We start from the raw sequence: 14,314 nt of genomic DNA, 5'->3' as shown, positions 1-14,314 counted from the left end.
GTGTCTTTTACACATCAGCGTTCAAGCTTACGAGTAGGTAACTGGCATGTGCGGTGCGGATACGTTCACCTGGGCAGGTTTGCCGTGCCGTTGAGGTCAACGACTCTGCATTGTGCCACCATCGTACCGAGACGCCCTGGCATGCCTGCCCTTGTTTTGTGAACCCGTGGCGAAATTTCCCTGCTTGCCACTGCGCCTTCGTCTCGGAGGCGCAGCGCGGACTTTCCAGATCGCCGATACCTGACCACGCTCGCGTTTTGGGGCAGCACACGCGTCCTCTCTGCCGCCATTGGACGGTGCGTCACATTCCCCGGCATGAAGAAATGGACGTGGGCGCGTGAAAAAAAATGAGTGCTCGCTACGGCGGAGCGGCCCGAAATTTGATGCAGCGGCACCGGCTGTAATCCCAGTATCCTGTCGTAGCGCGGCCTCGCATTGCAGTCTCCTAAATTTGTATACTGCGGGCACACTGCTGCGTCAGCAGCTGAGATCTTTCACCCGGCGCGAATATTTAGAGCTGCGTCTTTTCTTTTTATTTCCGGCGGGCACACCGCTAAGTATGCGCTTTATAGTGAGTATTATGCTTGGAGTTGGGCCAGCATTGGGGCAAACAGAATGTGTTGATAGGGTCAAGTTTGAGGAATGAGAAAGTAGTAATAAAAAAAAAACGGGATTATCAATCGAGCGGTGGCTTTCCTTGGCCAGCAGACCCGACCCAAGAAAAAAAAAGCAAAAATCAAGGCGGTGAGTGACCCCGCTAGTCGCGTTAGGTAAACGCGTCCACGTTGTACGGGAAGTTCGCCGAACCGCCGCGAAATGAGCCGCATGCACTGGCGGTGCTCTTTCAACAGCAAGAGGGCGACGCGTATGACGTTGAAGGGAATAAAAGGCGCGGGTTGCACAGTGTGGCAGCGTCTCCCGCCCAAGCTGCAAAGCTCGTACTGTTTTATGTGCCATCTGCGCGTGCAGGCTGTTCGCTTCGAAGGGAACACTGTTCTGACGTGCAGCGCGCGCTTATCGGTTTAACTCTTCGTCGTGTGCTCGAATGAATCGCAAATGCCAAATTTGAGGCTGATAGGTTTGGTAGGTAATTTAATAGTGCGAATACCTTAAAGTGTAATATGAATTGAATGAACTAGTTGTAAAGCGTGTGCTACTATAAATAATAGCTTGAACTGTACAAGTGTAGAAATAAAAAAAACAAAAGGTTAAATAATCTAATAGGCCGCTTATGTAGTGCCTAGCAGTAGTTGATATTTCAACATAAGATGTGCCAAAACTGTGAGGCCGTGGCCCAGTGGCTAAGGCGTTGTGCTGCTGAGCCCAAAGGACGCAGCTTCGATCCCGGCCGCGGTGGCTGCTTTTCTGGTGGAGAGGAAAACGCCTGGGTGTCGAGAATTCGGCGCACTTTAAAGATGCCCGGGTGGTTGAAATTAATCCGGAGCCCTCCACTACGGCGCGCCTCACGGCCCAGGTGAAGCTTCCACGCGTTGAACCCCACAATCAAGACTGCGAGGCAATTACGAAATGCCCTTCCTGCAGCGACGCTATGTAGCCCCGCGTTTCGCAGGCCCAGCCACCTAAGCAACGAATAAAATGTATATTCGCCTCGACTGTAAAACTCCGGCTAAAGTTAGTTCGCCGTGGTTTTGATACAGAAAAGCAAGGACGCCGACCACAAGTTAGTTGAGCTTAAAAGGAAGTTAACTTTTCGGCTCGTCAACATCAACAGCGAAATTTCAATTCAGGTTTGATGTCTTTTGATGAAATTGGTAGGGCCATAAAATGGCAGCAGATGGGTGTGCACACACGCTTGTGCACTAAATCGTCCCTCTAATGTGAGGAGCTTCTTGAAGAGAACCCATGCCAGCGCTCCTAGAGAGGGGCGTGTCATTCCGCCCTACTCTTCCAGCACTATCTACGGTTTCTCACGGCGAGCGTGGGATTGCGATCCACTCCGAACGGAGTGGTGACGTCGATTGCAACCGGGATGACGTGCGAGCGTACGTACGCGTGTAAACGTTATTTACCAGAGCCAGACATGCGTAATAAATTCTATGATAAAGTTCATGATTATTTCACTTTCGAATGCTGATAAAATAGACTAGCCATGTCGTGATGCGTGTGCCCATGAGAGGTAGTTGTGTCGTTGCGCGGTCGCTGGACGAGAGCGCACGCGTGCGTTGTTTGCCTTCTATTCTAAGAGCACGCAAGGAAACGTATACTAGCTCTGCTGATAGTTTTTAGACACAGTGCTCTTCGGTCTGTTGTTACATCCCCTTATTTGGTGACGCACCACTGCTGTCGAGGTTGCTTCGAACTCATTTGGTCATTGTCATTCGGTATTCTCGCCTAGGGCAAACTTATGATATTGGAGAGTTATAGCAGAACGGAGAACCGGTCCCGGTGCGGTACCCGGTAGGCGACCGGCGCTACTGCGCGTGTGCAGAGGGCGAAAAACTGGTTGTGCGCATGCGCAGCTGTGCCGGTTACCGTACAGGAACCGGTTCTCCGCTCTGCTTAACTTCGAATGTCATTGTCGTGTGACAGGAGTATAAGTTGACAGATGACGTTAAAAGAAAACCTAATTCAGCTTTTTAGCGGTTTGCTGTTCTTGTTATTGTTAAAAAAAGCCCAGGGTCCTGTTCAAAATTCTGCGAATATTGCCCGCTGAAATGAAGGTTATTCTGTTGACTGCAGCCAGCTTCAGTGTGGTTGTATCAATAACGTGAGTGTGTCCGCGTAGCCTTAAAAGGTGAAACTATAGTTCATCTCACAAGCTAGCTGCAGCACTGTGGAGGCTACATTGTTATCAATAGTGCGCCCACTGAGGGCGCCTAATCCGCCGTGAAGGGGGTTCTGAAAGGACACTCCCTTCTCCCCTCTCGGCAAGTGGCACCGCACGGCCCCGGCGCCTTTTGTCGCTTCCTTCGCGGTGAGTTAGGCGCCCTGAGGGGGACAACAATGTAGCCTCCACGGTGCTGCAGCTAGCTTGTGAGATGAACTATAGGTGGCAGTTGTTCCTCGTGGTTGGGCCACGCAGTCAGTGACGACGGTCGGCCGGCCTGCGTCATCACGGCAATTTCCGGTAGGAAACGTCGGCCCCAGGGAAGCACCACGACTATTGTAGGCAACGCGGCTTCGGCGTCCTTTATCTGCTATTTCACTCAGTTTCGCAACTTGCTGGGAGCGCTGATGGGTTTCAGCCGAAACGAGAAAGACTTGCAGTTTCCGCAAGGAACGACCATTGTGAGGATGCAAGTAACAAATTCCGAATTCAGGAGGCAGGGTAACGGCAGTAGCAAAGGGGTAGGGGAAAGGGGTCGTGGCCTCCCTCGATCCCCCCCCTGCGCTACTCGTCTGTGCATTTGCTTCATTACAACCAGCCAATGGTTTTCCGCCTTCCTTTTGTTTTTCCTCTCGAAAAACAGTTATGCCCTCGAAGGCTTTTTCCTGCGTAAAGCTCGTCCGAGGCATATTTGCACTGAAGGACTTCGTTGGAATTTGACGTTATGATAATGAGTTACTATTACGAAGTGAAAGGTTCGAAATCGTTGTTCCAAAGTGTCCGAAAACTAAGTGCGGATGGCACATCGGTGTTCTCTAAAGCAACCAAAAACTGTACGCGTAGGTGTTCGCGTTCTAGATTGCCGACATGTTCTTTTTTTTTTTTGACAGCTCGGGGATTCGAGTTGTCAATTCAGCGAGATGGACAGTGACGAGCAAGCAGTTGGTCGATTTTTTTTGGTGGCGAATGTTTTCGATTTCCGCAAAATCACCGAACAAGAATCGCATGTCCTTTTAGTGCGACCTTGCCAAGGTTGGCGGGCTTTTCCGCGTAATCGCGCACACGACACGCGCCACTTGTCAAACATTCGCGACATCGGAGCCCGCTAGTGAAAAAGCACAAACTTCCCGCGCGATCTCTGGTTGGCAGGATGTTTTGCGAGTCTTGAAAGGAAGCCGGCACGCGTCGTCAGCGGCCCGAGCTGTTTCTGCTTATGCGTGTATCGTTGCAGTAGCGCACGGAGTGTTCCTGGTCAGCTGAGTGATAAGACGGAGCCTATGAAACGCTAGACGTCTTGCGCAACCTCGAGTATAGCGGTACATAGAGGGTGCGGTGACCCATGGTAAACGCAGCGAGAAAAGCGGAAGCTCAAGCTGTTTTGATTCTGACAGAGGTGATAGGGACGGAGCGTGGGAGAGATTGTCGAATAGGTTTCGCAGCTGTTTTCTCTTGTCGCCTTTTAAAGACTGTAATCTTTCTTGGCCTAGGTAAACGGGCTAGATCTAGGTCTTGGGCTAGGTCACCCGGAAAAGGCCCTTTCAGTTCCGAATTACAGAAAATGGTCGTAAAAAATTAAAACCCCGACGTGAAGTCCTCATGAGCCCGGTATGTTAAAAAAATAAAAAAATAATTGGCTCCAATCCACGCTGTGAAAATGGTTGGACTGCGAAGCTGCAAACGACACCCACAACGATGACCCGTTCGCTTGAATTCACACACGTGGCTCTAAAAAGTGTGAACCCACTCTGCCAGCCGTTACCTGGGATTCGCGGGGCCGGTGTCCTGAACGCAGCAGCGTCAGCAGAAACAAAACCGAGTCTTTCGAAGGGTGAGGAGGAGGACGGCACGCGCGGCTATCGCGTCATCTCTCTCACTGCCTTGTTTCATGTGTCGCCTCCAAAGAGCGCCCTCCCCCTCTTCATACGCGTGAGGAGCGTAGCTTAGTCTGCAAGACGACGGGCTCTCGCTCCGTTCCTCTCTTCGGGCCCGGGTTCAATCCCTGGCGGTGCCAGTAGTTTGGTTTTGTAGCCTGGGTGTAGCCATTAGCCAGTAGTAGCCTGGGAGTTTTCTGCTGACTCGGACACGAAAATTTCCTAGGCTGGTTGTAGGTTCATTGAAAAAAAACTGCCGATTTTTCGAGACAGTGATATAATTTTACTGCAAACTTGAAACAAATAATCGATATACTAAAGAAAACGTGAAACATCGGCGACTCCCCAGTCACTCTCTGTTGACTTCTCTATGACGTCACAGAATCTTGTTTCGGGATTGGCGGCCGGCAACCTAAGCCAGCGCGAAGAAACATGGCTGAGCTATTGTAGGGGGGGCCCCTAGTTCCGTTTTATCGTATCATTGGAATGCTAACGTACAGTTAACACACTGATAATTGTTTTTAGTTGCGGCCCTTATTACGTCACTCGCGTTCATACTACGTGTCTGTAGCGCGAAATTTGAAAGTTTCTTTAACAGTTCGATTTAAAAAATGAAGGGAGCTCACACTAATGCGTAGGACTTGAAGGTAGCGAAGCTGTACGCAACAGTAGCATTTTCCCTCGCCTCAGGGCGTTGTTTAAGCCTCGCCGCTGTACCAGGGACCACAGCTCTGCTGTACGGTTCTGCTCCGCACGTGGCCTCGTGGCCTTCCTTCGTGGCGCGCGCTTATCGCTGCGGCGGCAGCGTCCTCGCCTTCCTCCGCCACGCCCCGCGCACGGGTCCCGCGCACGTCTCCTTTCCTTCCTCGCCTATCACTCCCCTGCTACCTATGTGTTCCTGTTATTGGGCCGCTGCTCCGTGCCGGGCGCTAGCGGAAGGGGGTGTGGTTTGACCTCTAGCGCTCAATGGCAAAACTGGTCACCCCATGAAGACTGCCCGAGGTAGCGTAGTGTAGCTTGCGCTACAAAAACGTCTTTCGTGGCTGGAGTGGAACTGAGGGAGTTCACAAACACTTAAGGTTTTCCAGCTCAATTTAACCCAACCGCCGTCTAATTTATTCCAAGCGCCATCTAATTTAACCCAAAATTAATCTGGAGCCCTCCACTACGGAGCGCCTCATCGCCTGCGTTGCGTCGGCGCGTTAAACCCTACAATCAATCAATTTAATCTAAACGCCATTTAATTTCATCCAGCTGCCAGAGAATTTAATCCAAGTGCCAACCAATCCGGTCGCCAACCAAATTAATCCAGCTGTCAGAAGGTTGTTTAGGAGGGGTTTGAGCGAAATTAGGCGCAGCTTTGCTGACTTGGTGGCGCGTGGTGTGGTGCAAACGTGGTGTTTCTTGATCCATCATGTGAAAAATGTTTTATGCGCGCAGCACTTACTAACACGCGCTGATCAAGAGAGCGGTCTTTTTGATTCGTTGGTGCCGCGTGCTGTGAGCTGATCGTCTAGGAGGGCGCCGTCGATAACTCACGTCAGAAGCATTGTCCGCTTCTCGCGTAACAATACCTTCAGAAGTTACTTTGATAAAAAACACATTACAAATGCCCTTTGCATTCTGATTTTCAATCAATGAATGTTTTTCTACCGTGTTAAGTATTATTTCCAAATGTCGCCGGCTCGCGTCAGAAATATTGCCTGCTCGCGCCTGAGGTACCGTCTGCTCACGTAACAATACGCTGGCAAGTCTGCTGGCTTAACAATACCCGAGCAGACGACACTTCTGGCGACCTCGCAGACGATCAGCACACGGCACCAACGGATCAAACAAGACCGCTCTCCCATTAAGCTGTGCGCATAACACATGTTGCACACGATGGATCAAGAAACACCACGTTTTCACCGCACCATGCGCAACAAAGTCTGCAAAGCTGCACCTAAGTTCACACAAAACACTCCTGAACAAACCTTCTGGCAGCTAGATTAATTTGGTTGACGACCGAATTAAATTCGCTGGCACCGGGATTAAATTAGATGACGCCTGCAGAGGGCCCTTGAGCAGGAAAACCTGTAGTTCCGTCAGATTGAACGAAGTTGTATTTTGACTACGTGCCCCCTTTAGGTTCGCACCGAGCCTAACGCATTTGGCGCTCTCTGGCCATGATGCCCTTGCGCCGCGAAACATCATCAGCAGCAGAAAACGTGCTGAGCCACGCAGGGCAGGTGACTAGGGCGTTCGGGGGGAATGACGGGTGCTCGTGTTCAACGGCCTCGTGCCGCTGGCGTCAATCGAGTCAGGTTTAGATTTACTACCGCGAAATGAAACGCGGAGAGGCAGCTGTGTGACCCGGTCGCCCAATGAAAAGACACGTGTATCGCACACAATTGCTGTTGTAAAAAAAAAAAAAAAAAAAAAAAAAACTGTGATGCGTTTTGTGCACGCTGCGAGGCGCGCGTTGCGGCTTGTTGTCGCACTAACAGCGGGTCTGGTAGCTGCAAAAACGCCGTATCGACGTTTGACGTAAATTTTAGTGAAGCAAGCGGGTCAATTTTTGTTTGAGTACTTGACCGTCGGGCGAGTTGGCAATGGGAGTAGTTAACGAGTTGGCAATACGTTTTTCTTGGAAGGCTCGTTTCTTTGTATAATGCGCTCTCGACATGCTGAGGGCTTGATGCAATGTGCGCAACTGTAAACGCGCGTGGTCTCAGTTGCAACTTTCGCTTCGTCTTGTTCCTTCGTTGGACCTCCCCGTTTCGAGCACATCATACGCCAGTGTGTGTTGCTGTTTGACGGCCACGCCCGAAAGGATTGGGCAGGGCGCTCAGGACAGTCGTGGTGTTTTAATATATGTGCAGCTTCTCATTGCCAATTCTCGCGTTATGAGAGGCTATGAGCATCCGGTATACTTGTAATTCCGTCAGTGGACGTCCGATGCCAGGTCTTCCTAACCCGACGCTCTTGCCAAACTGTTTGGCCGACTCGTGGCAGCACGGGGGAAAAGCGCGTGACCAACACGACTATGAACCCGGCGGAACTGGCGTATACTCGCGCCAGGGTATACCAAAGGCCGGAGCATTGCAAGGTCACCCCGCTCTGCGTTTGTTCGTCGCGCGATAAGTCGTTCCAGACCCGATGAACACCAATGATTCCTTAAGTGGTTCGATTGAGAACGCGTTCGACAGTCGCTTAAAATGCGCGGTCGGTTTTACCTGTGGGCGAAAAGAAAAAGCTCGTTAGTAGTGGAGCAATCTGTCCATCGAAGTTGAGGACAAAGTAGTTCCGCGGGACTGCTGATACCGATTCGTTGCCACTGCGCCATCGTTGCATGCATTGAACAAGACGTTACCCTCGCGCTATAGAGTACTTGCGTATGAGCATGTCGAGGAACTTTACCTCGCGCAAGAGCGTGGTCATCCAGATGTGCCGTGTTGGACTAAGTTGTGCGCCCGTGTACAAAGGTTGATTCCGCGAGTGTGCCGGACTCTGGCGGGGAAGAATAGGGAGTTGGCTGGCGAGTGTCCCATGTCAAAGTTACTAGTGAAGTCACCTGAACGCAAGAGAAGGCGCCAGTTTTTCGCGACATTAAGCCGATGGGATTTAAATTGTGCATATCTTGCCATAGTTAGGCGTCAGCTGTGCTTCTCGAGGCTTCGAATTTCGTCAAAATATAGTTGCTTTTATTATTTCTTGTGCGAAGCAAGTCTTGGCGAACGACCGCCGGTTTTTTAGTGTCGTCTTTCTTTTTCTTTTTTTTTTAAAGCCGAATTTCGCAAAAGCGGTTTAATTGGAGCTGCCTGGTTGCCGAAACCCCGCGACCCGCAGTCCGAATAAACGCCAAGGACGTAACAGTCCTGCCAAACTGGCCTGCCGCGAAAAAGCGGCCATATACGCATTGGGCGTCAGTGGCCTAGTTCGGGAATATTACAACTATTTTCTTGGTTGTAATACAGGTAAACCTGGGTGTAACAAGCCTCTGTGTAACGAATTCCTGGATTTAACAAGACTCTGTGTAACGAATTCCTGGATTTAACGAAGTTTTTCAATTACCCATTGCAACCCCATTAAAGTCCATGTGTTTGCGATCTCTATGTAACGACAGGTTGCGGCGGTTAACCTTGATGTAACAAAGTTGGAAAGCTGATCAGTCATTGTTTTTTGCACTTTTACTAAAAAAATCGGCCGAAGAAACGATCTAATCTAGTGAATACTAGCACTACTGTAAGAAGCAAGTATTAACGAAAATGTCTGGAATTCCAGACGTTCGCAATCCGTCATGGTGGTGATGACGGACGGACCGGCTAGCGTCATCCCGTGGCTAACTTAGCATGCACTCCTGGTTTCGCTTGTGTAGCGTGACACCACGCCAGAGAGCAAGGCTAACAACGCTTCACGTTTTTTTTCGCTCGCACCGCGAACTACCGCACGTTTCCAAGTGTGAGTGTGATTTCAATTTGTCGGTGATGAGTTCTGCTGCCAGAAAACAAAAAGTTGTGTCTTTCCAAGACAAGCGCACAATTTTAAATGCCGTCTTCGCCGACGAGAAAGAGAATGTCGCCGCCTGGTACAGTATCCCAGCTCGCACCCTCTTAACAATCTTGAGTGTGGCAAAGAGCATCAAGTTCGCAAGAAGGCACCCTTGTAGCATAAATCCAGTTCTTGAAACGCTTTAAGGCGCCGAAAAGTGCCAAAAACGGCAAAAGCGATACTGAACTTACGTTCGTTAATACGGGGGTAAGGGACCTTGCTTTTTTGGGTAGTGTCAAGCTCGTGTGGAAGCAGCAGGCGCAGCTCACGCAGTTTTTCGCGGCGAAATAAATCCGTAAAGGGTGAATTCGCCAGTTTGTTTCGTTTCTGCTTCATTCCCGCAAGCCTTAACTCGAAACCTGCATGTAACGGAAAATTGCCAAATTTTGTCAACTTCGTTACATCCAGGTTTATCTGTAGCATGGAATTTAAATTGTAACCCTTTTTTTACTTGGAACCGGTGGACGGCCTAACGCCGGCTGCATGCTAGGGGAACGCCACCGGACGAAGTTCGTCGTTACAGAGAGGTTGTCCCTCGCGTGCTTCGTTGTCTAATGTGGTTGACGACTGCAGCCTGAGGTGCGTGCATTGTCGCCGTGGGAGGCTCGAAGGTTGAGCCTTGACGCGGCAACTGTCGTGTCACTTGCTTGTTGCTGCCCTCGCCGACTCGAGCTGTCAGAATTCCACTCGGCAGCGCGGCCCCTTTTTATATTTTCCGCTGTCACTCGACAGTTGCCTCGTGTTTATCGACAAGCCGATTTGCTGCCTAGCCTAGGGTCGCGGGCCCTATCTTTCGTCGCAGGCCCCGTGTCCGTACCCGCTGTGATGGCTAGAGCGCGCGGAGGACGGCGCCGGTAAAACGAGCGGTCTTATCGGGCCCACTTGTGGAGGCTGCGCGGAAAGACGAGCCGTTTTTGTTTGGCCTGCGCCAGCTGAGCACGCTCCTCCGGCCGAGCCAGAGGTGGCGTGACTACTTTCACTTGTCTCTGCGCTGCTGACCGCTTCCGTGAAGGCCAGAGGTCAGGGCGTCGCTGCTGGACGGGCCTGCGCGCACGAGTTGACGCGGAGTCGTACACAAGGACATTAGCTATGCGCTTCAACGAGTGACAGCCTCGTGATGCTGCTATCAGAATGATATCCCGTGGAGTTAGAAATACGCGAGACGGGATCAGATGAAACCCAGCTTGTGTTGCGGCGCAAACACGCGAGGACGGAACTTGTACAAAGGGCACACAAGCGCTGACTGTCAACTGATATTCTTCACACACGTATGCATGTATAGTACAAGAAACCACGCGATACGAAGTGCGTCGTGACCAAGAACAGAAGCATCAGATCATGACTATGGCCATCCAAAAACGTAGTTTCTCTACACAGTACGACTAACGGCTTTCTGACAGGTTCACTTCCCCTCCTATTGATGTGGTACGCTTACACGACTTCGCGAATCGTGCCCTGTTGTTACCGTGCCTCTCTGCTCTCACAGCCTCGTTTAACACACCGGTTAGACCGTTGCTGAAATCGCTGTGTTGCTCAAACTGCCCCCCCCCCCTTTTTTTTTTTTTTTTGATACGTCACGTAGACAGGCGCACGAGGAGGTTGTTGATTGTGAACTGACACACCACGGCACAAGCGAGCCAAGGGTTCATTGCTCTGGTTTGTCGGACACCATTGGCAACATGGCGCTGAACGGTATTGGCCAGGGGCGAAATTCTGAGTCTGCCCGTTTAAAGATGTCCATTTGGCGTCCGTTTCAGTCGGGACGTAGGTGCACTTGCGAGGCCTCTGACCTATTACGCGTGCGCAGGAGCCGACGCCCCGCCTCGCTTGCGCTGCGTCTCACCCGATCGTCTGCTTTCAGCCAGTGAGGGATTGCTCGAAACGGACACTTTGAGCAGTGGACAAAACTGAGAAGTTCGCCCCAGTCCGAATTCATCGCAGTATGCAGCCTGTATATGTGACAAATGGACGTCGCAGACAATGATGGTTGAATGGGTGCGGGTGTTTCGAAAAAAAAAAACATCTCCCTCGCGAGGGGCACGATCAAATGCAGAGCATTTCTGCGGGGGGGCGCACCTGCAAGTCGTATGGATTACGTATTGGTTGTTGTTGTTGTAATTGTTGTCTTCCAGCGTAGACATTGTCGATGAAGTCGATGGTGAAACGTGCCGTGAACCCCCTGCCGCGGCTATGACGCAACGTGGAGCGGCTATGACGCAACGTGGCGCGGCTATGACGCAACACAATCCAACACAATCCACTTTAATCCAATCCAAATCCAAGCCAATCCAATCGAATCGAATCCATTGCCCCTCGCGAGAGAGTGTTATAGCGCCGAAATCGCCACCACGCGAACGCGTGATGCTGACGTCACGATCACGCCACAGATGTTAGCGACCGCAGCGCGCGCGAACGACATATGTGGTTTAAGCGCGAACCGACCGCGGCGAGAGGGCGCGATGCGAGCACCCCACCTGTTCTTGCGCGCGAACCTAACGCGGCGAGAGAGGGTGTTGCGCACGTTCCCACCTGTTGTGCGCCCGAACCGAACGCGGCGAGAGAGGGCGTTGCGAGCGGAGAGAAGGCGAGGAGGACGCGGGGGAGAGGGCGCACCTCTGGCCGACGGTTGAATGAGTCAAGGATATAAGGCACGTTCGTAACCTTCCGTTCTGCGTCGGCTTTGTGGCTCAGTTGGTAGAGTACCGTGCACCTTGCGTTCCGCCCGCAGAGTCGTAGGATCGAAACCTGGCGCCGGCAAGTATTATTTTTTTATATAGTGTAGGGGGAGCGATGCGGACGCGGACTACGGACGCCAACGCGGGTGACATCGTGAGTTACTGAAATGCTCTGCATTTAAAAATTACCCCACCTTCCCGCGAGGGGAATCCTGTTGAGATGCGATGCATCTTGGGGGTTCACTTGGTGTTTCCGTTGGGTTGATTCTCCAGTTGCGTGAAACGTGTGAGGAACGCGTATCGTGTATTCTTTATTTAACACGCGGCGTAACGTTAACGATGACGGCCTTGTGGTCGCTGAAGTGTACGGGTAGTGGATGGTGAAGTAACGGGACCACCGTGCAATTTGCAGCGAAGATCAAGTCTATGCACGTGCCCGAAATCGGAACGCCGGTGCTGGAACGACCGCGGCTATGACGCAACACAATCCACTTTAATCCAATCCAAATCCAAGCCAACCCAATCGAATCCAATCCAATGCCCCTCGCGAGCGAGTGTTCGCTATCGGAGAGGAGAGGGGGTGAGCGGTGGAGAGCGCAGCTCGCGCGGCGAGGAGAATGGGGGAGGGTTGTGGACGGACAACAACAACGCCGTATGGAGGGACAAGGCGAGGGAATGAGATGCAGTCGCATCTAAAAGATGAAGGATGTCCCGTTGCCGGGCCACGCCCACGTGGACGTTACCGAAGAAGCCACCGCCAGGAACTACTCCAAGACCGCAGTCGGATTGTAAACTGTTCAAGTGATTAGGATAGAACTGAATAATTCAAAACGGGTGTGTTCATAATGGATCTCATGAATGGCTACAAGGCACGAACAGAGGGCATCGATGCCCTTCCCGCACTGACCTCGCCGTCGGCTGGCCGATGACGGCGTCGCGCCGCTCGGTGCTTGAAGGCCACACTGTTACCGGTTTTCCGGAGCGGCGCCACGTGAACACCACCGATTAGCGGGCGCCCCCGATGGCTTATAGTTTGAGCAAAATCTGCTAGCGAGGACACTGACGCTGCAACCGCCTGCTATCATGCGCAGTGCACAGATTTGGCTTAATTGGGCTTGCAAACGTTGCCGCAAAAACACCGATGAAAGTGTCCATTCACGTATGTAGGAAATAAAGGCATGCTGTAAAATAATGCGCATTTGCTTTTTTTTTTTTTTTTTTTTTTAGCAGGCGCATACGTGAATGAGCGTTTATCGTTTGCAAATGCCGGCCGTTACTGAGAGCTTTGACTTTCGTTTCACCGTCATTGTGAAAGAACAAATTTTCAAAAACAGTCTACCCGACTACAGCGCCGGTGCGCGCAGCTCCGTCTGCATGCAGGGACTACCGCGCGTTTCAGTCGGTGTGAGGGAAGGTGCTGCCTCGTCTCTCCCGCAGCTCGCCTTGCAAACCAGGCAAATCTCGTGCTGAAATGATGACCCATCCTGCTTTCAACGCTGGGGTGCAATAAGCGCGAAAAAAAAAAAAAAAAAACCAACACGAAGCCGACATTGCGCATGGAAATCATAAGTAAAGAGCAATATCAAAATGAGACGTTCAAAACGCGGGCTAACATTTCCTGTTTCGCTCCACGAATTAATCCATGGCGTGTGGCGTGATCCCTCCTTGGACGCAAAATAGGAGGTGGCCCATAGGAGGTATTCATTGCTTAGTACAGATTTTTGTGCGTCCCTTGACTACGCATGTGGGCATATGTCACCAGCAGAATTGGCTTCCTAGAGTGACAAAAAGCCGAGATGTGCTCTTATGCACCAAAGCGACAACTGGGCGCCTAAACCTCCACAGCGTGCGCCGCAACCTCCAAAAGTCCCGAATCGTGTACATCACCCCACTGACTTGCAAGAAATTCTACTAGACCAGACATGCCGTTGCATAAGTGACCGTCGGCGTGAGCATGCCAATTTGCTGAAGGGGTCTGTTGGCAGCCACCTTGCTGCAATGTGGCTGCGAGCCGTTCGAGAAATGCCGTATCTTAGGCCGCTATCGGTAGAAAGGGCACGTGATATCTTGGAAGCGTTTTGCATTCTACAGCGCGGTGAAGATATTGTGTTAGTGTTTCTGGTGCCTCGCTCCATGAAAAAGAGATTCTGTATCTGTCGAATTGGCAGTTGTGCCCCATTATTGTGCCTTTTTAACAACGAATTTTTTTTTGCGGTTTTCCTCCTCCCCCTTTTTACTTGTTTTGGGTTCGACCCGCCCGTATGAAGCTGGCGTCCCGATCCAATTAAATCATTTGGTTGCCAGTAAGCGCAAAATGTTCGCTTCTCTTCCCGCCCCGTCTGACGCGCTGTCGCTCTCTTTTGAAACTCGCACACATCGGTCTGCGTGTGTTAGTCTCGCGCCTCGGAACAACAGCCGCCTCGGTGGCTTAGTGGCTACGGCGTAGTGCT

At 51.4% G+C, this 14,314-nt stretch overlaps 1 protein-coding gene across 5 annotated transcripts in view; it reads left to right on the top strand.

Moving 5' to 3' along the window:
- LOC144145404 (long-chain-fatty-acid--CoA ligase 1) overlaps nucleotides 1–14,314 on the top strand; it is a 130,521-nt gene that overhangs the window by 71,153 nt on the left and 45,054 nt on the right. The window lies entirely within an intron of this gene.

This window comes from Haemaphysalis longicornis, unplaced genomic scaffold, assembly GCF_048455015.1.
Source record: "Haemaphysalis longicornis isolate Haplotype H1 unplaced genomic scaffold, Haemaphysalis longicornis Haplotype H1 scaffold_1, whole genome shotgun sequence".
NCBI lineage: Eukaryota > Metazoa > Arthropoda > Arachnida > Ixodida > Ixodidae > Haemaphysalis > Haemaphysalis longicornis.
The sequence above is the reverse complement of the archived record's forward strand: the minus strand, read 5'-3'. Positions and strand labels throughout refer to the sequence as shown.